Raw genomic sequence first — 24,762 nt, 5'->3', positions numbered from 1 at the left:
TCTGAGAATCCTTGGTCTGCCAGAAAAGCCATAAATAAGCAGTAGTCTTGATATCATAATACATGATGTCATCAAAGAAAACTTCCCAGAGATTCTAGAACAAGGGGACAAAATATGCATTAAAAGAGTTCACAGAACACCCTCTACACTAAATCCTCAAAAGATAACTCCCAGGAATGTAACTGCCAAATTCCAAAGCTTCAAAGCAAAAGAAAAATTCTTACAAGAAGCCAGAAAAAGACAAATTAGATATAAAGGAACACCAATCAGGGTCACACAGGACCAAGCAATTTCCACTCTGAATGACCATAAGGCATGGAACATGATATTCAGAAAAGCAAGAGAGTTGGGTCATCAACCAAGAATCAGCTATCCATCAAAACTGACTATATACTTCCAGGGGAAAGTATGGGCATTCAACAAAATACAAGATTTCCAAGTGTTTGTAAAGAAACAACCAGAGCTCTGTGGGAAATTTGACATCAAAACACAAAGAGCAAGAGAAACAGGAAAAGGTAAATATGAAGGAAAGGGAAAAGGAGAAAAATGTTATCTTTTTCTTTTATTCAAATTCTCTTCTATAAGGACTTCATTTATATCAAATTTTATATAATACTATGTGGAGAAAATATAATGTGTAACTCTCAAAAATTGTATGCATCATTAGAGTAGTAAGAAGAATCACGCATAGTGAAAGTTTGGGGCATCAAGACGATATGGAGAAAGTGGGGGATAGAAAGAAAAAGGGAGAGGGGTAATCATTGATGGTACTAAGATATAATCCAAGAAATAGGAAAAAAACTAAATAGAATAATCTTTCTCACACAAAGATACACATGGGAAGGGGAGGGGAAGAATTCTCTTATAATAAGGAGAGGAAGAGAGTTTTTACTTAAACCTTACTCTCAGGGAAATCAACTCTGAGAGGGAAGAGCATCTAGATCCATTGGGATCATGAATTTTAATTTATACAACATGATAAGGGAGATGGGAAAAACAAGGGGGGTAGGGGTTAGGGAATAAAATGGGTGGGAAGAAGAGAGGGAAGGGGAAGGGAATAAAAAGGAATGGTCTAGAAATGGAAACATCAAGGGAGGGGACTAGGGGGACTGATTTAAAGTAAATCAGTGGCTTAAAAGGTTATAGCTAAAGAAGAAAGGTCAGAACTAGGTCAAGATATCAAAATGCCAGGGAGTCCACAAGTGACAATCATAACTTTGAACGTGAATGGGATGAACTCACCCACAAAAAGTAGATGAATAGCAGAATGGATTAGAATCCAAAACTGTACCATATGTTGTCTTCAAGAAATACACATGAGGCAGATAGATACTCACAAGGTCAAAATTAAAGGATGGAGTAAGACCTTTTGGGCCTCAACTGATAGAAAGAAGGCAGGAGTTGCAATCATGATATCTGACAAAGCCAAAGCAAAAATAGACCTGATTAAAAGGGATAGGGAAAATAAATATATTTTGTTAAAAGGGACTCTAGACAATGAGGAAATATCTCTAATCAACATGTATGCACCAAATAGCATAGCACCCAAATTTCTAAATGAGAAACTAGGAGAATTGAAGGAGGAAATAGACAGTAAAACCATATTAGTGGGAGATCTGAACCAACCACCATGAAATTTAGGTAAATCAAATGAAAAAATATATAAGAAATTGGTAAAAGAAGTGAATGAAATCTTAGAAAAATTAGAATTGATAGACATATGGAAAAAAATAAATAGGGACAAAAAGGAATACACCTTCTCAGCACCATATGACACATTTGCAAAGATTGACCATACACTAGGTCACAGAAACATGGCATACAAATGCAGAAAAGCAGAAATAACACATGCAGCCTTTTCATATCACAAGGCAATAAAAAACAATGATCAGTTAGGGTACATGGAGAGCCAAATCAAAAATTAATTGTAAATTAAATAATATGATAATCCAAAATCAGTTAGTTAGAGAACAAATCATAGAAACAATTAATAATTTCATTGAGGAAAATGACAATGGTGAGACATCCTTTCAAACCTTATGGGATGCAGTCAAAGTAGTACTCAGAGGAAAATTCATATCCCTGAGTGCATATATTAACAAATTAGGGAGGGCAGAAATCAATGAATTGGAAATGCAAATAAAAAATCTTGAAAGTGAACAAATTAAAAACCACCAGAAGAAAACCAAACTAGAGATCCTAAAAACTAAGGGAGAAATTAATAAACTCAAAAGTGATAGAACTATTGAACTAAGAAAAAAGATTAGAAGCTGGTACTTTCAGGAAACAAACAAAAAAGACAAAGTACTGGTCAATCTAATTAAAAAAAGGAAAGAAGAAAAGCAAATTAACAGCATCAAAGATGAAAAGTGGGAACTCACCTCCAATGAAGAGGAAATTAAAGCAATCATTAAAATCTACTTTGCCCAATTATACGGAAATAAATATACCAATCTAGGTGATATTGATGACTATTTACAAAAAAATAAATTACCCAGATTAACAGAAGAAGAAATAGAATTCTTAAATAATCCCATTTCAGAAAAAGAAATCCAACAGGCCATCAAAGAACTCCCTAAGAAAAAATCCCCATGTCCTAATGGATTCACATGTGAATTCTATCAAACATTATGAGAACAGTTAATCCCAATACTATACAAACTATTTGACATAATAAGCAAAGAGGGAGTTCTACAAAATTCCTTTTATGACACAAATATGGTACTGATTCTGAAGCCAGGCAGGTAAAAAATGGAGAAAGAAAACTATAGACCAATCTCCCTAATGAATATAGATGCAAAAATCCTAAATAGGATATTAGGAAAAAGACTCCAGCAAATGATCAGGAGGATCATTCACTATGATCAAGTAGGATTCATATCAGGAATGCAGGGCTGGTTCTATATTAGGAAAACCATCCACATAAGTGACCTTATCAACAAGCAAATGAACAAAAATCACATGATTATTTCAATAGATGGAGAAAAAGCCTTTAATAAAATACAACACCCACTCCCATTAAAACACTAGAAAGTATAGGAATAGAAGGCTCTTTCATAAAAATAATAAACAGTATATATTTAAAACCACCAGCAAATATCATCTGCAATGGGGATAAACTAGATGCATTCCCAATAAGATCAGGAGTGAAAAAGGATGCCCATTATCACCTCTATTATTTAACATTGTACTAGAAACACTAGCAGTAGCAATTAGAGAAGAAAAAGAAATTGAAGGCATTAAAATAGGTAACAAGGAGACCAAGTTATGATTCTTCGTAGATAATATGATGGTCTACTTAAAGAATCCTAGAGAATCAACAAAAAAGCTAATCAAAATAATCAATAACTTTAGCATTTTTTAGGACACCAAATAAACCCACATTAGTCATCAGCATTTCTATATATTTCCAATACATCTCAGCAGCAAGAGTTAGAAAGAGAAATCCCATTCAAAATCACCTTAGGCAAAATAAAATATGTAGGAATCTATTTCCCTAGACAAACAAAAAAACAATATGAACACAACACTCTCCACAGAATTAAAACTAGACTTGAGCAATTGGAAAAACATTAACCGCTCATGGGTAGGATGAGCCAATATAATAAAAATGACCATCTTACCCAAACTGATCTATCTATTTAGTGCCATGCCCATTGAACTTCCAAAATTTTTTTTACTGAATTAGGAAAAAAACATAACAAAGTTCATTTGGATGGACAAAGGATCAAGGAAATCCAGGGAAATAATGAAAAAAAAAAAAAAGGAAGGGGGCCTTGCAGTCCCAGATCTCAAACTATACTATAAAGCAGTAGTCATCAAAACAATTTGGTACCAACTAAGAGACAGTAAGGAATATCAGTGGAATAGACTTGGGGTAAATGACCTCAGGAAGACATTCTATGACAAACCCAAAGTCCCCAGCTTTTGCGACAAAAATCTATTTGATAAAAACTGCTGGGAAAATTGGAATACATTGTGGGAGAGATTAGGTCTGAATCAACACGTCAAACCCTTCACCAAGATAAACTCAGAATGGGAGAATTACCTGAATATAAAGAAGGAAACTATAAGTAAATTAGGTGAACACAGAATAATATACATGTCAGACCTTTGAGAAGGGAAAGACTTTAAAACCAAGGAAGATATAGAAAGAGTCACAAAATGTAAAATAAACAATTTTGATTACATCAAATTAAAAAGTTTTTGTACAATCACAAACAATGTAATCAAAATTAGAAGGGAAGCAACAAATTGGAAAACAAACTTCATAACAAAAACCTCTGATAAAAGTCTAATTACTCAAATTTATAAAGAGCTAAATCAATTGTACAAAACATGGAGCCATTCTCAAATTGATAAGTGGGTGGGGGACACGAACAGGCAGTTTTCAGCCAAAGAAATCAAAACTATTAATAAGCACATGAAAAATTGTTCTAAATCTCTTATAATCAGAGAGATGCAAATCAAAACAACTCTGAGGTATCACCTCACACCTAGCAGATTTTCTAACATGACAGCAAATCAAAGTAATGAATGTTGGAGGGGATGTGGCAAAGTGGGGACATTAATTCATTGTTTTTGGAGTTGTGAATTGATCCAACCATTCTGAAGGGCAATTTGGAACTATGCCCAAAGGGAGATAAAGTACTGTCTGCCCTTTGATCCAGCCATAGCACTGCTGGGTTTGTACCCCAAAGCGATAATAAGGAAAAAGACTTGTACAAGAATATTCATAGCTGCACTCTTTGTGGTGGCCAAAGATTGGAAAATGAGGGGATGCCCTTCAATTGGGAAATGGCTCAACAAATTGTGGTATATGTTGGTGATGGAATACTATTGTGCTAAAAGGAATAATAAAGTAGAGGAATTCTATGGAGACTGGAACAACCTCCAGGAAGTGATGCAGAGTGAAAGGAGCAGAACCAGGAAAACATTGTACACAGAGACTGATACACTGTGGTTCAATTGAACGTAATGGACTTCTCCATTAATGTCAATGCAATGTCCCTGAACAATCTGCAGGGATCATGGAGAAAAAACACTATCCGCAAGCAGAGGACAAACTGTGGGAGTACAAACATCAAGGAAAAGCAATTGCATGACTAAAGGGATTGAGAGGATATGATTGAGGAGAGACTCTAAATGAACACTGTAATGCAAATACCAACAACATGGAAATGGGTTCAAATCAAGGACACATGTGATACCCAGTGTAATTGCGTGTCAGCTATGGGAAGGGTGGTGGGAGGGGGGAGGAAAAGAAAATGATCTTTTTTTCCCAATGAATAATGTTTGTAAATGACCAAATAAAATAATGTTTAAAAGAAAAAACAATAAAAAACTAAAAAAGTTTAAAAAAAAGATTAATAGTGTTCCATTAAAATCATGTATTATAACTTACTGAGCCATTCCCAATTAATAGACATCCCCTCATTTTCCATTTTTTTGCTACCATAAAGACAGCTACTTTAAATATTTTTTACATATAGGTCCTTCCTCTTTTTGTTTTTGTAACATTTGGGTATAAAAAGCTAGTAATTGTATTGCTGTGTCAAGGTGTATATAATGTTTTATATCCCTTTGGACATGGGTCCACATTGCTTTCCAGAGTGGTTGAATCAGTTCACAACTCTCCCAGCAATGCATTGGTGTCTCAATTTTCCTAAACCCCCACCAGATTTTGTCATTTTCCTTTTCTGTTATAATAATTAATTGGATAGGTGGTATCTGGGAGTTCTTTTGATTTGTATTTCTCTAATTAATAGTGATTTAGTGAATTTTCCACATGACTTTAGATAACTTTAATTACTTTGAAAACTGCCTTTTCATATTCTTTGACCGTTTATCAATTGGGGAATAACTTTTATTCTTATGTATTCAACTCATTTTTGTATTTCTTTAAGAAATGAAGCCTTAATTAGAGAGACTTCTTTTATATTTATTTTTATTGTTATGTGTAAGAGAGGAATTGGTAAAAGAGAGAAGTCAGATCCAGTGGAGAAAAGAGCAGCTCATGATGGGGAAGGAGCAAGAAGAAAAACTCCAGGATTCCAGTGAAAGAAAAGAAGCTGAGAGAACTCAAAAACTGCCAGCTCATCCCACTCCTACAGCTGAGAGCCTGAGAAGAGTATCTCTGAGGCTAGGGGGGGTCCCTCTGGATATCAACTATTTCCCAGTGAACCCTGAAATCTCTCACACAACTTGAGACATTGTAGACTGAGACTTTGAAAGATACTGAGAAACTCTTCTCCAAAAATTACTCTCCACCTCTCTCCCCGACTTGTCCTGAACTCCATTGCTCTAATTAGACTAGCTCAGGAGTAGGGAACAGACCAGTAGCTGACCAGAAGAAGGGTCAAGGCTGAGAGCCTAGACCCCTGAGATTTGGGGGTGTCAGTCTGCCAATCAATAGGGATTCCTGCTACCCACTTTCCTCACCGAATACCTTCATCTATCCCTTCCCTGAATGATACCAAATAAAGTGTTTACCACTTAAAAAATGAAATGAATGAATTTTTTTAAAGTTCTAAGTTTTCCATATTAACAAAATAGGAAAAGGAATAATTAAATAATGCCATTTCAGAAAAGAGAAATTGAACAAACTGTCAAATCACTTCCTGGGAAAAATGAAAAAAATCTCCAGGGTCAGATGGATTTATAAGTGAATTCTATCAAACACTTAAAGAGTGATTAAACTCATTACATAGAATGTAGTCTATGTAGGAAAGAAGTCATACCAAATTATTTTTATGATCCCAAAATGGTCTTGACAGCTGTAACAGTTAAATTAGTTTCTCTACTAAAAGTATTATATTTTAGAGATTTATTAAAGATTATTAGAAATCAAGGAAATAAGAAAATAAGAAAAGCACGTTCCTAGGGTTGAATTAGTCCATTCACAATTCACTTACATCTTGTTGCAATCTCTGAGTAGAGGAAGCAAAGAGAACCCTAAGTAGGAAGAGAGCTCCTTTAAATAATAATTTGTGATCTCACACTCAGGTGAGGACACATGTGAGATTATAGGGAATTCTGGGAACTACCAAGGACTTCTGGGGATTGAAGTCTGGGGTTCAAATCTCCATTTTTACACAGCTAAGAAAGAAAAAGTCAGAGAAGGAAAATTACAGACCCAATTCCTTAATGAATATTGACTTGAAAACTGTTAAATAAAATACTAGCAGACTACCACAAAACATCATAATGTTCATAGATGATGACCAAGGTGGGGTTTATACCAGAAATGTGAGCCTGCTTAAATATTAGGAAAACTCTCAGCATAATTGCCTATAGCAATAATCAACCTACAGAAACAACATGATTATTTCAGTAGATGAAAAAAGAGCCTTTGAAAGAATACAACACTCATTCTTATTAAAAACACTGGAAAGTGTAATAAGTGAGCATTTCCTTAAAATGTTAAAAAGTATCAATCTAAAACCATCATCAAATATCATCTGCACTAAGGAAAAGTTAGAGAAACCTTCCCCATCTGATCAGGGGTGAAGCAACTATCCCCAATATCAAGATTATTATTGAATATTGTACTAGAAATATTTGCTTTAGCAATGAAAAGAAAAATAAAATGAATAAGTTAAAGTAGGCAATAAGACAATTAAATTATCACACTTTGCAGATGAAATGATGGTATACTTAGAGAATCTTAGACAATCAACTAAAAAACCTGGTTGGAATAATTAATAGCTTTAACAAAATTGCAAGAAACAAAATAAACTCATAAATCATCAGCATATTACTAATAAACACCAGCAGCAAGAAATATAACCAGAAATTCTACTTAAAATTACTTGACGATATAAAACACTTGGGAAACTACTTACCAAGAGAAACACAATATTTACATGAACAGAAATACAGAAGGCTTTTTAAACAAATAAATACATAGCTAAACAATTGGAAAAACATTTATTCCTCATGATTAAGTCAAACTAAATTAAAAAAAAGAGATAATTCTACCTAAATTATTTTACTTATTCTGACATATCAATTGAACTATTAAAATATTTTGTAGAACTAGAAAAAATAATAACAAAATTCACATGGAAGAACAAAAGATCATAGATATCAAGGTAATTAATGCAAAAGAAAATTGTGAAGACAGGTAGCCCAGAAGTAGGATATCTCAAACTGTACTGTAAAGCAGTAATTATCAAAATAATCGAGTACTCGCTAGGAAAGGGAATAGTGGATCAATGGAATATATTAGGGGTAAATAATCTCAGTAATATAGTGTTTGGTAAACCCAATATTCCCAGTTTTGGAGATTAGAATTTACTATTTGACAAAAACTGGTGGGAAAACTGGAAAAAGTATGGCAGACCCCAGGTATAGACTAACATCTAATATTCTATACCTAAATAAGGTCACAATGGGTATATGATTTAGAGAAATGGGATGATATTATAAGTAAGTTAGTAGAACATAGAATATTATATTTATTAGATTTATGGAGAAGGGAAGAATTATGATCGAATAAGGAATAGAGAATAATAGAAGGTATAAAATAACTAATTTTAAATATGTTAAATTAAAAGGTTTTCTACAAAAAAAAAAACAAAAACAAAAACAATGTAGCCAACATTAGAAGGGACACTACAAACCGGGAAAAATTCTAACAAATTATTTTGATAAAGGTCTCATTTCTCAAATATATAGAGAAACAAATTACATTAACAAAAATAAAAGTCATTCCAAAATTGACAAATGGTCAAAGGATATGAACAAGCAATTTTCATATGAAGAAAACAAAATTTTCAATAATCATAGGAAAAAGTATAAATCACTCTTGATTAGAGAAATGTAAACTACTCTAAGGTGCAATCTCATGTCTATCATATTGTCTAATACAACATTAAGAAAAGTGATAAATGTTGGAGGTGATGTAGCAGAATTGGGCCACTAATACATTGTTGGTGAAATTGTGAACTGATTCAAGTATTCTGGAGGGTAATTTAGAATAATAGCCAAAGAATATAAAACTGTGCATACCCTTTTATCCAGTAATACCACTACTAGCTCTCTATCCAAAATGAAGCTCAGGTGGTGAAAATTTTCCACCTGCACATTGTAAAACAAAGGGGAAAGAATCTCTTTGTACAAAAGTATTTATAGTAGCCATTTTGGTGGTGGCAAAGTATTATAAATCAAGGAATATCCCTCAAATGGGGAATGAATGAAGAAATCATTATATATGATGGCATTAGAATACTATTTTATTATAAGAAATGATGAACAATAAGATTTCAGAAAGAGTTGGAAAGACCTACATGAACTGGCACAGAGTGAAATAAGCAGAAACAGGAAAACATTGTACAAAGCAACAGCAATATTATGTGATAATCAACTATGAAATATTTAGTTAATCTCAATAAAACAACAATTCAGGACAATTATAAAGGATTTATCACAAAGAATTCTATCTACTTCAGAGAAAGAACAGTTGGAATCACAATAAAGACTGAAGCATTTTTTTTTCACTTTAGTTTAATGATGTTTTTACTTTGGGACTTAGACTTTATATGAATATTCTCTTACCACAATGAACAATATAGAAATATGTTTTGCATTACAATACATGTATAACCCAGTTCAAATTGCTTGAGAGAAAAAGAGAGAAAGACAGATAGATAGATAGATAGATAGAGAGAGAGAGAGACAGACAGACAGACAGACAGACAGAGAGAGAGACAGACAGAGAGAGAGAATTTGTATATTTTAACTTCAGAAAACTTATGTGGAAAATCGATAATACAAATGATTTGGCAAAATAAACAATTTTTATGGGCAACAACAAAAATCTCATAGGATTATGAAATTATAGCTAAAAGGTAAGTTAAAAACAATTAAATCGACTTGCTATCTTTCAGGGGAGAAAAGAGAGGCATAGAATATTTAAGTGATTTGCCAAGGGAAAACATATCTAGTTGATTCATGAAGTAGGATTTTAACACATGTATCTGGCTCCTAGACATACAATTGATCTGCTATGCTACTTTTCTTCCATTGGGGTACAACATATCTGATGTATCTTTGTTGAACTAATCTAAATGGAAATTACTTATCAATAGTAAACCAGGATACTGGTAATTCTACTTCAGTTTCTCTGGTTCCCAATTTTCTGGAAACATGGCTATACTTTACTTTAATTCTTATATATCTTATTCCTCTTAATCTCCAGTTCTTTAACCTGGCCTTCCATTTCAGGGCTTTTTGTACTTCATCCAATATTTCTTCTAGACACTACTCATCAGTCATCTGGATATCCATTCCAGCATTAATGTATTCAATCCTGGATTTGTTATTCATTCCACTGTTGAACAAGTTCCCCACTACTCAAATAAAATATACTCATTATTGCCCCTAATTTAGATAATGGCTCAACTATCAAATGAATTTGTTGCCACATTGATTCGGAAGTTTCCTCCAATGAGTTAAAACATAACATATCCTTAACTGACCACTCAGGATGATTCTTATCCATTTGACCTTTGAATTGTGTCACAAACAACAACCATATGTGCTACTGGCCTTTCTCACATATTGAATACTACAAGGTTACTAAATGATAAACTCTGATTGGCCACCTATCTTCCTAATGACATGAGAATTTTTTCTAATCTTCTTTTCAACTATTATTAAGATTTCTTCATTGATTATATATTACATTTGGCCATAATGAGTATGTAATATTCATTTTTAAGAGATCTTTAGTATTTTAGTAACTTTATTATTTTTTTTATTTGGACAATTTCAAATATTATTCCTTGGTAACAAAAATCACATTCTATTCCTCCTTCACCTTGTCCCACACTTCCCATAGCCAACACACAATCCCACTGGGTATTACATGTGTCCTTGATCAGAACCTATTTCCATGCTATTGATGTTTGCACTAGGATGTTCATTTAGGGTCTATTTCCCCAATCATATCTCCCTCGATTCATGTAATCAAGCAGTTGTTTATAATTGGTGTTTTTACTCCCACAGTTTTTCCTCTGAATGTGGATAGTGTTCTTTCTCATAGAACTCCCAGATTTGTTCATGATTACTGCATTGCCACTAGTGGAGAAGTCCGTTATGTTTGATTGTACCACAGTGTATCAGTCTCTGTGTACAACGTTCTCCTGGTTCTCCTCCTTTTACTCTGCATCACTTCCTGGAGGTTGTTCCAGTTCCCATGGAATACCTCCACATTATTATTCCTTTTAGCACAATAGTATTCCATCACCAAAATATACTACAATTTGTTCATCCATTCCCCAATTGAAGGGCATCCCCTCATTTTCCAATTTTTTTGCTACCAGAAAGAGCACAGATATGAATATTCTTGTACATGTATTTTTCCTTATTATCTCCTTGGGGTACAAACCCAGCAGTGCTATCGCTGGATCAAAGGGCAAACAGTCTTTTACTGACCTTTGGGTATAGTTCAAGATTGCCCTCCAGAATGGTTGGATCAATTCACAACTCCACCAACAATGAATTAATGTCCCCACTTTGCCACATCCCCTCCAACATTCATTACTTTGACTTGCTGTCATGTTAGAAAATCTGCTAGGTGTGAGGTGATACCTCAGAGTTGTTTTGATTTGCATCTCTCTGATTATAAGAGATTTAGAACAATTTTTCATGTGCTTATTAATAGTTTTTATTTCTTTGACTGAAAACTGCCTATTCATGTCCCTTGCCCACTTATCAATTGGAGAATGGCTTGATTTTTTGTACAATTTATTTAGCTCTTTGTAAATATGAGTAATTAAATCTTTGTCAGACATTTTTGTTATGAAGATTGTTTCCTAATTTGTTACTTCCCTTCTAACTTTGGTTACATTGGTTTTGTTTGAACAAAAAATTTTAATTTTTTATAATCAAAAGTATTTATTTTATATTTTGTGACTTTTCCGAAGCCTTTTTTGGTTTAAATCTTTCCTTTACCAAAGGTCTGACATGTATGCTATTCTGTGTTCACACAATTTACTTATATTTCCTTTTTTATGTTCAAGTCATTCACTCATTCTGAGTTTATCTTGGTGTAGGGTGTGAGATGTTGATCCAAACCTAATCTCTCCCATACTGTCTTTCAATTTTCCCAGCAGTTTTTTTTTTTTATCAAATAGTGGATTTTGGTCCCAAACGCTGGGATCTTTGGGCTTGTCATAGACTGTCTTGCTGAGATTATTTACCCCAAATCTGTTCCATTGATCCTCCTTTCTATCTCTTTGCCAGTACCAAATTGTACTGATGACCACTGCTTTATAGTATAGTTTGAGATCTGGGATTCCAAGGCCACTTTGGCCATTTTGTCAGTGAATGCAGATATAGAGGTCGGTTTTCCAGATAGTTGAACAGAAATGGAAGATATATTAGACAAAATAATTATAGCAATAATAATTAGAATAATAATAATAAAAATAATAGCTAGAAAAAAACTACCAAAGAAGGAATAGTGTAAAACCATGTCAGAATGCTTATTGTCAGGGAGCTCAAGCACCAGATTTGAACACCATGTAGGACTGGGTTAAGTCTGGAGCAAGGCCCAAATATAGTCAAGTTGTTAAGGAATAAAGGGGCTTGTTCCTTATGAATGTTTACCCAGTGTTCTGTATTTGAATCCAGGGAAAATGAATTGAGATCATATGAAAGTGATTGTAATGGTAATAAGGTTAATGAAGTCGTAGAGGATGTGATTGAATCAAAGGATAATGTAATTAGTGTTAATAATTGTAAGGGAAAAGAAAATTATAATGTAAAATTAGTAGAAAATTCTAGTGATTGTAAAATAATGGAAAGTTGTGACAAACGTAACCTGGATAATGATAAAGTGATTGTAAATGAGAACAATGATACCAAGGTAGAGAGTATAAGGACCAAGGAGAGTAATGTAAATGCTTGTGATGATGTAAAAGATGTAAAATCCTTTGAATATCATTCAGTTCAAGCAGATGAAAACTTGGATGGACAGGAAATGACTGAACTTTTTACTGATGTTACTGTTCTGGCACCAATATTGAAAACATTTCAGCCACTAAAAAGTACAGAACCATATGTATCTGTCTCAATAGGAGACCAGATATATGATCTTCTGGTTGATACTAGAGCCAGTAAATTGGTTTTGTAAAGTCTTCCTAAGAATTGTAGAGCTGTTGGTACAATGGAAGTTATAGGAGCTACTGGTAAACCAGAGAGAGTAGTAAAATTACAACCAAAAATGATTACTTTAGGTCTTTTATCTGTGGAGCACACATTTCTTTGTATGCCAGACTGTCCTATGAATATTTTAGGTAGAGATTTATTATGGAAATTAAGAGCAATAATCCAATATACTGATACTGGTAATATTTCATTACATCTACCAGAAGAATCTCTGAAAGCTTTTCTATTGCTGTTCTTAGATTCAGTCAGTACAGTGAATGACTTGGATTCAATCTATCATGTATCTGAGGATATCTCTGAAGATTTATGGTCAAAGTCTTCCACAGATGTGGGTCTATTGAAATCATCTATTCCTGTAAGGGTGAGGACTAAGGGAGGACCAGTTCCTTGTGTACCTCAATACCCCTTAACTAAAGAAGGAATAGAGGGTATAAGACCAATCATTAAATCCCTAATCCAACAAGGGATCATATTATTGCTTCACAGAATATAATACACCTATTCCTCCGATCAAAAAGCCAAAGCTCGTTCACAATGGCAAAGTGGCATATAGATTCATAGAGGATTTAAGAGCTGTAAATGATTATGTAATAAAGGCAAATCCTATTCTACCAAGTCTAGTTGCTATAATTCCTTCCATTCCAAGTAAGGCAAAATATTTCACCATGGTTGATTTATATTCAGAGTTTTTCTCAATATCAATTCATGAGGATTCTCAAAAGAACTTTGCTTTTATCTGGGAAAAAAACTCAGTGGATGTAGATTCATCTTCCACAAGGGTTCACAGACTCACCAAGCCAATTTTTATAAATTTTAAGTAAAGATCTAAAAACCATAACATTCAAAGAAAGTAAAATAATGAATTTTGTGAATGATATTCTTCTTGCATTTCCAAATGTTAAAGTATGTCTCAGAGATAGCAAGATTCTTTTGTTAGAAATATATAATTGTGAGCATAAAATCTCCAAGGAAAAATTACAGTGGGTTTTTCCTTGAGTGCAATATCAGGGATTTGTGTTATCAGAGGTTCCAGAAGTATCACACAGAAAAAGAATAACAGATATGCAGAAACTGGATGCTCCTAAGACCAAAGAGCAAATCAGAGCTGTTCTTAGAATATCTGTTTTCTGTAGGCAATAGACACCTTGGTATAGTGAATAACAAAATGTTTAACGGACTTAACCAGGAATACAGAACCAGAACCTCTGAAAATAAGACCTGAACATCTGCAAGCCTTAAGTAAATTTAGAGAAGCCATTTTATCCTCCTCAGCTTTGGATATCCCAGACTATACAAAACCATTTCAACTATTTGTAAATGAAACTAAGGATATTGCTTCTGGTGTACTGACATAGACTTTGGGACAAAGTTATTATCCAATTGGATACTATAGTTGTCAGCTTGAATCAATAGCTGCAGGTAGAGTTCCTTGTCTAAGAAGTGTAGCAGTTTCAGCTGTGTTAGTTCAAAAGTCAGCAGACTTAATTTTGGGGATGTCCATTATCTGTATATTGTTCACATTAAATAGGAGCACTAATGAGGAAATTTTGTATTCAAGCTTATTCGGATCAATGAATTTCTAAGTATGAAATTATTTTCCTAGCTAGTGAGAACATCCAGTTGAGGAGGTGTAGTGTATTAAATCCAGCTATACTTCTTCCTGATTTCCCAAAGAATGTTGAGCCATTACATGAGTGTGTAGAAGTAGTAAATCTAGTGGATATGCCTAGGATGGATTTAAAAGACATTCCAATTGATAATTAAGTCTTGTTGTAATTCACTGATGGATCTTCATATTTGTGTAATGGAATTAGAGGTACAGGTGCTACAGTGGTCACAGAATTTAAGACACTGTGCTATGGCTATTATAATAAATTAGATATCATATTATATTTTAATAGTAGCTAAATTAGAATCCTTCTCAATAAGATCAGAAGTGAAATAAGGATACCCATTATCACCTCTATTATTTAACATTGTTCTAGAAACACTACCAGTACCAAATAGAGAAGAAAAAGAAATTGAAGGTATTAAAATAGGCAACGAGGACACCAAGCTATCACTCTTTGCAAATGATATGATGATCTACTTAAAGAATCCTAGTGAATCAACTAAAAAGCTAGTGGAAATAATCAACAACTTTAGCAAAGTTGCAGGACACAAAATAACTACACATAAATCATCAGCATTTCTATATATTTCCAAACACATCCAGACAGCAGGAGTTAGAAAGAGAAATTCAACTTAAAATCACCCCAGACAATATTAAATACTTAGGAATCAATTTGCCAAGCCAAACACAGGAACTATATGAACACAACTACAAAACTTTTTCCATACAATTAAAACTAGATCTTAACAATTGGAAAAAAAAAACAACATTAATTGCTCATGGGTAGGATGAACTAACATAATAAAAATGACAATCCTACCCAAAATAATTTACTTATTTAGTGACATATCTATCAATCTACCAAGAAACTTTTTTACTGAATTAGAAGAAAAAAAAACCTATAAAAAGTTCATTTGGAAGAACAAAAGATCAAGAATATCAAGGGAAATAATGAAAAAAAAGTGAAGAAGGTAGCCTAGCAGTACCAGGTCTTAAACTGTATTATAAGGCAGTGGTCATCAAAATGATTTGGTACTGGCTAAGAGACAGCAGGGAGGACCAGTGGAATAGTCTTGGGGCAGGTGACCTCAGCAAGAGAGTCTATGATAAACCCAAAGATCAACCTCTGACAAATGTCTAATATAAGGAGTTAAATCAATTGTACAAAAAACCAAACCATTCCCTAATTGATAAATGGGCAAGCGATATGAATAGGCAATTTTCAGATAAAAAAAATCAAAACTATCAATAAGCACCTGAAAAAGTGTTCTAAATCTCTTAGAATTAGAGAAATGCAGAAAAAGAAAACAACTTTGAGTTACCACCCCACCCCTAGCAGATTAGCTAACAGGACAACAAAGGAAAGTAATAAATATTGATGGAGATGTGGCCAAATGGGACATTAATACATTGCTGGTAGAGTTGTGAATTGTTCCAACCATTCTGGATGTCAATTTGGAACTATACCCAAAGGGCTTTAAAATACTGCCCCTTGATCCATTCTTTTTTTACATTCTTGGCTTTTTAATAGAAGATAATACAGTGGACAGGCAGAGTTGAGGCAAATCAAAAGGACCAGAAGTAGCTCTGGTTGGTGAGTTGATAGCTCAGGCGCTTTAACAAAAACAAAATAAAGCAGCCTATGTGTGGCCAGCAGACTGGTAAGGCCCTCCCTTGGCACCTCACCTGCCACAAGTCTTGGGGAAAAGTCCAGGTGGCCCAGAGTTCTCGGTCACCCTGAAAGGTCCGGTGTGGGGGAAGGAAGAAGACTCTGTGGTGTCAGGTCCCCACATGCAACAGTCAGTGGGGGAGGCCTGGCACCTCTGCAGGCCTCACCTACTGCTGGGTTTATACCGCAAATGAATCATAAGGAAAAAGACTTGTACAAAATATTTATATCCATGCTCTTTGTGGTGGCAAAAAATTGGAAAATGAGGAGATGCCTTTCGATTGGGGAATGACTGAACAAATTGTGGTATCTGTTGATTATAGAATACTATAGTGCTCAAAGAAATAATGAACTGGAGGAATTCAATGTGAACAGGCACGATCTCCAGGAATTGATGTAGAGTGAAAGGAGCAGAAGCAGGGGAACATTATACATTGAGACAGATACACTGTGGTACAGTTGAGTGTAATGGACTTCTCTACTAGCAGCAATGCAATGATCCAGGACAATTCTGAGGGACTTATGAGAAAGAACACTATCCACATTCAGAGGATGAACTGTGGGAGTAGAAACAGATCTCATGGTTTTATGGGGATATGTTTGGGGATATAGATTAAATAATTATCCTAGTTTAATGATCAATAAATGAAAATAGGTCTTGATCAATGATACATGTAAAACCCAGTGGAATTGTGCATTGGCTATGGGGGCAGAGGGGAATAAGCAGAGGGAAAGAACATGAATCATGCAACCATGGAAAAATATTCTAATTTAATTAACTAAATAACATTTTTCAATTAAAAAAAAAAAACAGTGGCATTTTCCCAATTCCTTTCCATTGTCCCTTTTATCAGCCACTCTGTATGTTAATCTTTCGGAATTCTGTTTCCTGGGGCAGGAATTTCTACAATATATACATAGTCTAATCCAACTCCTTTATTCCATTTTAGTTATTTTTAATGTAATTTCTTTCTCTTCTATAAATTCTCTGGGATTGTGATAGCAGGTTTGAAGTGTAATGACATTCTGGGGGAAAATATATTTTAATAATGATTTTATTTAATGGTGATTATCCATGCAGTCTGAATGGGCATACATACCTGTGCCTTCACATCCTATAGAGTGCCTCTAGATAAAGAGAATGTGTATTCAAAAGCTACTACCATATATGGTTTCATTGTTCCTTCTCTCCCCAGGTGGCTAAGTAAAGAGGATTGATCACCAAATCACTGAGCAGTAAAAAGCTCCCAATCATTTTACTTTCTTCTTTTTGTCTTCTAAATATGTAATGGGGACTCTGATATTTCTCCCTATGATTTCATGGGAGAGAAAGGATTTCTTTCCCTTCTCTGGCAATTATAATGGTTATTCAGACAAGTTAATGATAAGATATTTTCTCTTGTTAAGCCCGAGACTGGATCTAATTCTTTTGTTGCCTGCTCTGTTTTCTTTTATTCTTTGTGTTCAGATGCTAATCAGTAATTCTGAGATGATACATGAGTTTCTGATGTCATGTGTTCCTAGTTATCCATTAGGAGATATCTTCTGATGTAACTTATTTAAGAATCTTAACAAGGGAAGAGACCAACCTGGCCTGCCAGAAGGTATGGACCTTGATCTTGTTTTCATAGTTCAGAACTGAGAAGTTAAAATGCCTATTCAGCACTCCCAAAAAAAGTGTTTTGTGTTTTAATATCTTTGGCAGTGGTCTTTTAAGACACTGTAATAGTTTGTGAGTTACTGTTTTATGTTTTATGTATTATCAATGTGTTTTTTGTATTTAAGAATTTCCTCTCCTGAGAGGAAATAAGCCACTGACCTATAATTTACGACTTTGTAAATTAAGTATTTTTCTAGAAAGAGTCCTATTAACTTCTGTTAGGAAATCCAAAAGTTAAGCCTATGTCTTAAATCAATTTTTTTTCTCAGGGTGCTGGATTTGGGAGATCCAGAGAATTAAAAACCCTCAACTCATTCTCTCCAACTTATAGGTTAGTATGTCCTAGAAAAATGCCTCTTTACCTTGAAAGGAAGAAGTCTTTACACCTACACATTTTCACATTTTTCTTCTTTATTCTGCTTAGTTTGGATATAAAATTATTTGTAAAATTTTATGAAGTAGATGCTAGACAATTATGAACAATATTATCTAATAAGACAGAAAAGCAGTGAAAAGAGAGCTAAAACTATTTCAAAGAAATCTCAGCAAGATATTCAAATAAGCAAAATAATTCCAACATAATCTAAGGATGAGAAAGGAAGGAGAATAAATAATTCACAATTTATGAAATACCAACAGCTTTGGTGTTAAAACCAATTTAAATTTATCTTTTACCTTCCATTTATCAATATATTTGTATGTGTTTGCTTATGTAGAATATATATGCATACATGTATATGCACATATATATATACCCATGAGCATCTATAAAATAATATATATGCCTACATATATGTGTCTATGTATATATCTACCTCTAAAGATTTATCTATCAATTTTTATGATAAAAATTCTCTGAAGGCTGTGTATTGATTTGTAATTATTTCTTAATAAAGGTTATAAAGAGGAAGACCACATGATCACTTGATCATGCCTAATTAAAACTCATTTCACAAATTGCATTGGATTTTCCACTCCAAGTAGCTGTGCACCAAGAGTTGAATGCTCCATAAATAAAAAGGGACAGCAATGAGTTCCAGCCAGAGAAAGTGCTTCCTGAGTCCTCTTTATTATAAAGCCAGTTTTCACCACTCCTCCTGGGACTGTCTGGTTAGACAACCTCAACCTCAGTCCAGGTCTGAGTCCTGACTTTTTGACATGTGTAATATTGAAAAATTAATATTATGTCAGGTGTGTAATATTTAGAAATTATTTTGGAAATAAAATATTAGTTTAAAAAGATTATTGTGGTCACTGTTTATAAAAATAATTAATCTTTAAGTCACAAGGATGATAGTAGCTTCTAATAATTTAGTTTTAATATAAATATAGTCTAAGAAAGAAATTAGATGGCAAGGAAATAGAAAAAAAAATATTTCCTAGCCTGCTACCCTAATCTTATCAGCCCATGAGAGTGTATTCCATCCTAGCCACCAATGCCAAATTACAGAAAGACCCCCCAACCAGAGACCTCCAGAGAAGAACCCAGCCTCCTCTATGGTCTCATTTTTATAGTCTCCTTTTCCATGTTATGTCTTTTCCCTCTGTGCTGGTCTACCACATCTCAGGAACCAATCAAAGTCTCTCTGACCTGGACCCATACCCTCTAGTTCTGGGTCACTAATGGGCTGGCACAGATGAGCAGAAAGTTCATGATCCTGGGAAGGAGTTCCCTTTACACACATGATTCTTCTCATGTAGAGACTCCAGCCATTTGCTTCAGAATGCCAGGTTGCCAACACCTAGTGCATAGTTAAAGGATGGGGCTGATATCAACTAAAATGGGTTTTCAAATGGAATAAGGAGATATAATTAATATTCAATTCACACAATATCCCCTCTGAATTTCTGGGAGATTAATATGTTAGCCTTCACATTCTGATTCTTTGGTAGATTAACATGGAAGTCTCTCCTGTGAATCTCCCATAAATGATATTATTTCAGAATTGTCTTGTCAGGCTAAATAAGGCTACAAAGATATTATAAATTTCATGGAGGGTCTAACTACAATTTGGGTGTTTCTTAAAATACTAAAAATGATTGATAGATGCATTGACAAGGAGCCATTGGTGTGCATTCCCCTTTTTTGGCATGAGGGTTTTTACAATAAGGATAAAATAATGGCACCCAGGAAGAACAAAAGTGGATGGAGGGCCCATCTTCCCACCCAGTTCAATTCTTTATATCCAGATGCTCCCTCAGAGTCTTGTGATGTAGTGTTTGATTTCTGGGGAAATCCTCTATTGCTGATATCTTTTTATTGCATTTAGAGATATGATGATCCTTATAGCATCTTCTCCAGGAGATCTGCTTTCCCATTCCAGGTTATTTGTAGCCCCCAGTAGTGAGAATAGGACCCAATAAAATAAGAGCCATCAGTTAGCTAGAGCCAGGCAGGTATTATCTCACCCAAAGCACCTGATAAGTTCTTGGCTATTCCTGTTCCAGTTCTACCCACTGAAAGAAACATTTCCCTGAGACTCCGGACTAGATGGTTACATATTTAACTGTGATTTATTATCTTATAGAAAACTCTGATTAGAACTACTGAGGTAATCTACATCCATTGTCTCCATCTTTTAAATCTTTACTAACCATTTTCCCTGCAAAAGGCTTACCTAATCCCTTAGCCTACTTCATTTTCCCTATAAAGTGTGTACCCCAAATCAATAACCTTTGTCACTGTTCAGCAAAAGGATTTCTGCATGCATGACTGACTGTCTGTTAGTCTGTCAGTTCAGCCCTCCTGTAATCCCAGAATCATTTTTTCTTATCCCAGTTTGTTGATCCACTAATAATTTGTCAAACAGATCATGACAGTTATTGGCAATATCTTTCCCTAAAATTGTTTTTAAAAGATCTTATTCTATGAACTTTTATGATAATATCACAATCTCACTTCAGGAGGAAAAGATCCCAGTATCTGATCCCAACATAATTTGATAGCAACACAAAATAATGTTCCTACATGGTGAATATTCATTTACAGCAATAATAGAATTTGATAAGATTATATGGCTAGGCTTCTAGGTTCCTGAGCTAAGAAGCTATTGAATAATTTAAGGATCACTTCTCCCAAAAACAAGAGGAGAAAAAAATGTATATATAAATTAAAATCATAATAAGTCCCTGATATATATTCAAGGTCTAGTGGAGATAGTTTATATATGACATGTTTGTAGGTCAGGTACAAAAATATTGAAGTTATATACCATCTCCCATGACTAAAGAAAGTTGCCATACCAATGAACAAAAGAGAACAGAAGTCTGAGAAAAGGGGGAATGTAGGCCCCTACTCTGATTTTAGTTCCATCACAGGGATAGCAAGAAGGAATTAGAGTTAAATACAGATATATTTTAGTTTCACATTTTAGAGGCTAAAATAGAGAAGACCAGTGTCAGGACTTATTGAACTGCTGTTTCTCAGAGTCTCCCCTGGGACAGCTCCCCTACTTTAGTGTTGACATTTATCACCCCCACAGAGTTTGTTGACATCTATGATCATGTGTTCATCAGCATGGATCAGTGATTTCTTAGCAGTCCCTTTTCCTGGAATCATACTCACATATCAGTTATAGGCCCATAAGATTTAATAACCAATGGTAGGCTACAATATTTTTAAGCTTTGGGGCATGCAATGTTGTTAGGGGTATTAGACATTGTAAATTGATCCTTCAGTATCAAATATCATTTATATTTACATAAACTTGAGTTTCAAAAAAAATTATACTGAAATAAGAAAGGGGAGAAAAAATATCTTAAAATCTACTAAACAATATAACAGTTAAACATATGCATAAAAATACAGACTGATTACTTTACAGTTAAATATATTATCTCCCTAACATGGCCATGATCTTAAGTATGCTTGTACATAAGTTTTTCCCCTCATGAAAGCTTGGCATAGATTTTAATACAACTAAGGCAAATTCTAAAAAGGATACAAATTCATAGCATTAAAAAAGGTATGTTTGGTTACAGTTTCCAACAAACCTGTTCCCTTTGGTCATGAGAGGTTTCACCACACATCATTAGATGCCACATGGTTCTCTAAAGCAATTTGCTGAGTGTGATTCAAAATTCTTTGAAGCTCATGGATATAGGCAATAATTTTACCTGATATATTTTTATTAGAACAAAATTAATTAATAAGAACACAAACACCCTCTAAAGTGGTTGCAAGTTTATCAGGGGCTAACTTGTTTTATATAACTTTCTTTCCCAAGGAATCATTCTCCTTTTAGAGGAAGGAGATAGCCTTAGAAGTTCAGGAGATGGCTTGAACTGTATCCTGTGACAATTTCTCCATCTCAGCAGAGATATTCTGAATAGACTCATACATGGAATAGAGTTTTAATCATCCCAAGAATGGGAATAGTAGCTCAGAAAAATCTCTGTGCTGCAGATGAAGAAGCCACTGAATTAGGCCTGGCCAATCAAGTTCCCAGATTTCTAGTCATGGACTAGTCTACTCAGTCAATAAAATGATTACACACTGACACTAGTGGGGTAACATAGGCCATGCCACAGGTCCCATACCATGCTTGAGCAAGGGAAGAGTAAGCTAAATAATTATAAACATAAAATTGCCATGGGGTCACAAAACCCCATGGGAAATATGTCCTCAACTATGATGAGGCAGTGACAGTTGAAAATTATATATATTTATGTGACCCATCCTTTATGCTATTGAGCTTTGTCTTATCACAAAAAAGGTTGTTTTGGGAATGCAAGAGTGAGTTTACACTTCACATTGTTACCCATATATCTGCTACTCAATGGTCCCTTAATATCTTTTAACTCACAAGTCAAAATTAGGTACATGTTCAGTCAACAGTAGTGGGGCTCCAACATATCTGAAAATTACCTTAGATATTTGCAAATATGTGAATCTATCAAAGACCAATGATAGAGACTGTGACCAAATAGATGAACAGCACCTATCACTATTGATGTGATAGTAACAAAATCAAAAGGGCAAAAGATCTGCTTGACTCTCATGAAGTACAAATTGTGGTCAAGTATAATTTTTATGGATTGGAATTTTTGTGTATGATAAAACAGAGCTCTGATAGAGCTGATGACAGACTCAGCATCCATAAGGTCCACTGGCCTTGCCTTGGTGCAGGGAATGTCCTGCTTGTCCATGAATAATAAAATTATCCTTAGTCCATTCATGAGAAGAGGAAACAAAAGACAAAAAAAGTAACTTGGCTTAATGTTAAGAACAAAATAGTAGCAAGTGAAGATAGCATTTTAATAGAGAAAAATAAATTAGATTTACCTATTAATTCCCTAATCATAAAAAGATAAGATTAAAAAGGAAAGCAAAACCAAATACAAAAACAAATAAGCAGTGATACACAATAAAATGACACATTACAGTTAGTGAATGGTACACATTTTACATGAGAGCAAAGAATCTTAAGAGTTTTTTTCTCCAAATTTTAATGGCAGTTCAAGTAGTTAGCAACATTGGAAAAGTGCCTTCTCAAGGAGACTGAGACCCTCCAGTTCATGAAAATTTCTTCATATACACCTTGCCCCCTAGGGTTAGATCACATAGTGAGAAGTTCAAAAGCAACAGAAATACCATCTCCTACTAATGATGCATAAGCAGAGGGAAAAGGTTTGAGCCATAAAGGGGGATGTCCAAACTGCATATCAAGTATTGAGACATGTAGAACTCCCCTAAATCTAATGCCAAGATAAAATAGGGAGAAACTCAGGCCACTTTAAGTGAGTCTCAGTGCACAAAGTGCCAATTATATTTTTATGTTCTGTACTCATATGTTCAACATGGCCTGAGCTCTGGGAATGGTAGGGCTTATGGAATTTTGAAGTAATTCACAAACAAGAATGAACTTGTGATGAAAACAAAAACACTAAAATGAGTTTTCCCTATCAGAATCAATGCATGCAGGTGGGCTAAATTGGGGAATAATCTTCCACAAGAGCATTTTAGCAACAAAAGCTGCTCTGGCACAAGTAGTAGGAAAGGCTTCCATAAATCTAGGGAGTTGGTCCACTATAACAAGACAAACTTCATAATGCCTAGCTTTTGGCATACCGATGAGCTCATTTTGCAAAATTTTTAAAAGATTTGTAAGTCAGGGGATGCCCACTAAAAGCCTCAGGGTGGAAAGTATGTTATGTGCCTGGCAGGTAGAACAACCAGCACATATCTGAGAGGCAATATTAGTAATATTTGAGGCTACCCAAACTCTTTACCTATCTATTTATCATGAAGATTCCGGCCTATTCTCTTCTCAGGGTAGAATATTGTTTTAAACATGATCTTTAATGTACAAACTGTTTCCCAATGCAAACTTACAATCTGTCATTGGTTGATCAGTGTAAGGATAGATGACTTGTACAGGATCACTTTTTGTATGTATGAGAGAATGTCTTCCTGACTCCTCCATATCATATATTGGTTTCTTCTCTGCAGGTTCAAATAGTGACTAAATATGAATGGAAGGGATGTTGATGAGATATGAACATTAAGTTGAATTTGTGTATATGAATCATTTGGTAAATGAAATTAATTTGATTTCATAACAATATCAATAACACTCACTAGTGTCCAGAGATGGGAATAGAGAAATTGGCAAAAGATTAAGAATTAAGCAAAACCGCAGTTGA

This window comes from Monodelphis domestica, chromosome 7 (genome assembly GCF_027887165.1).
Source record: "Monodelphis domestica isolate mMonDom1 chromosome 7, mMonDom1.pri, whole genome shotgun sequence".
Taxonomy (NCBI): Eukaryota; Metazoa; Chordata; class Mammalia; order Didelphimorphia; family Didelphidae; genus Monodelphis; species Monodelphis domestica.
This window is presented reverse-complemented; position numbering follows the sequence as displayed.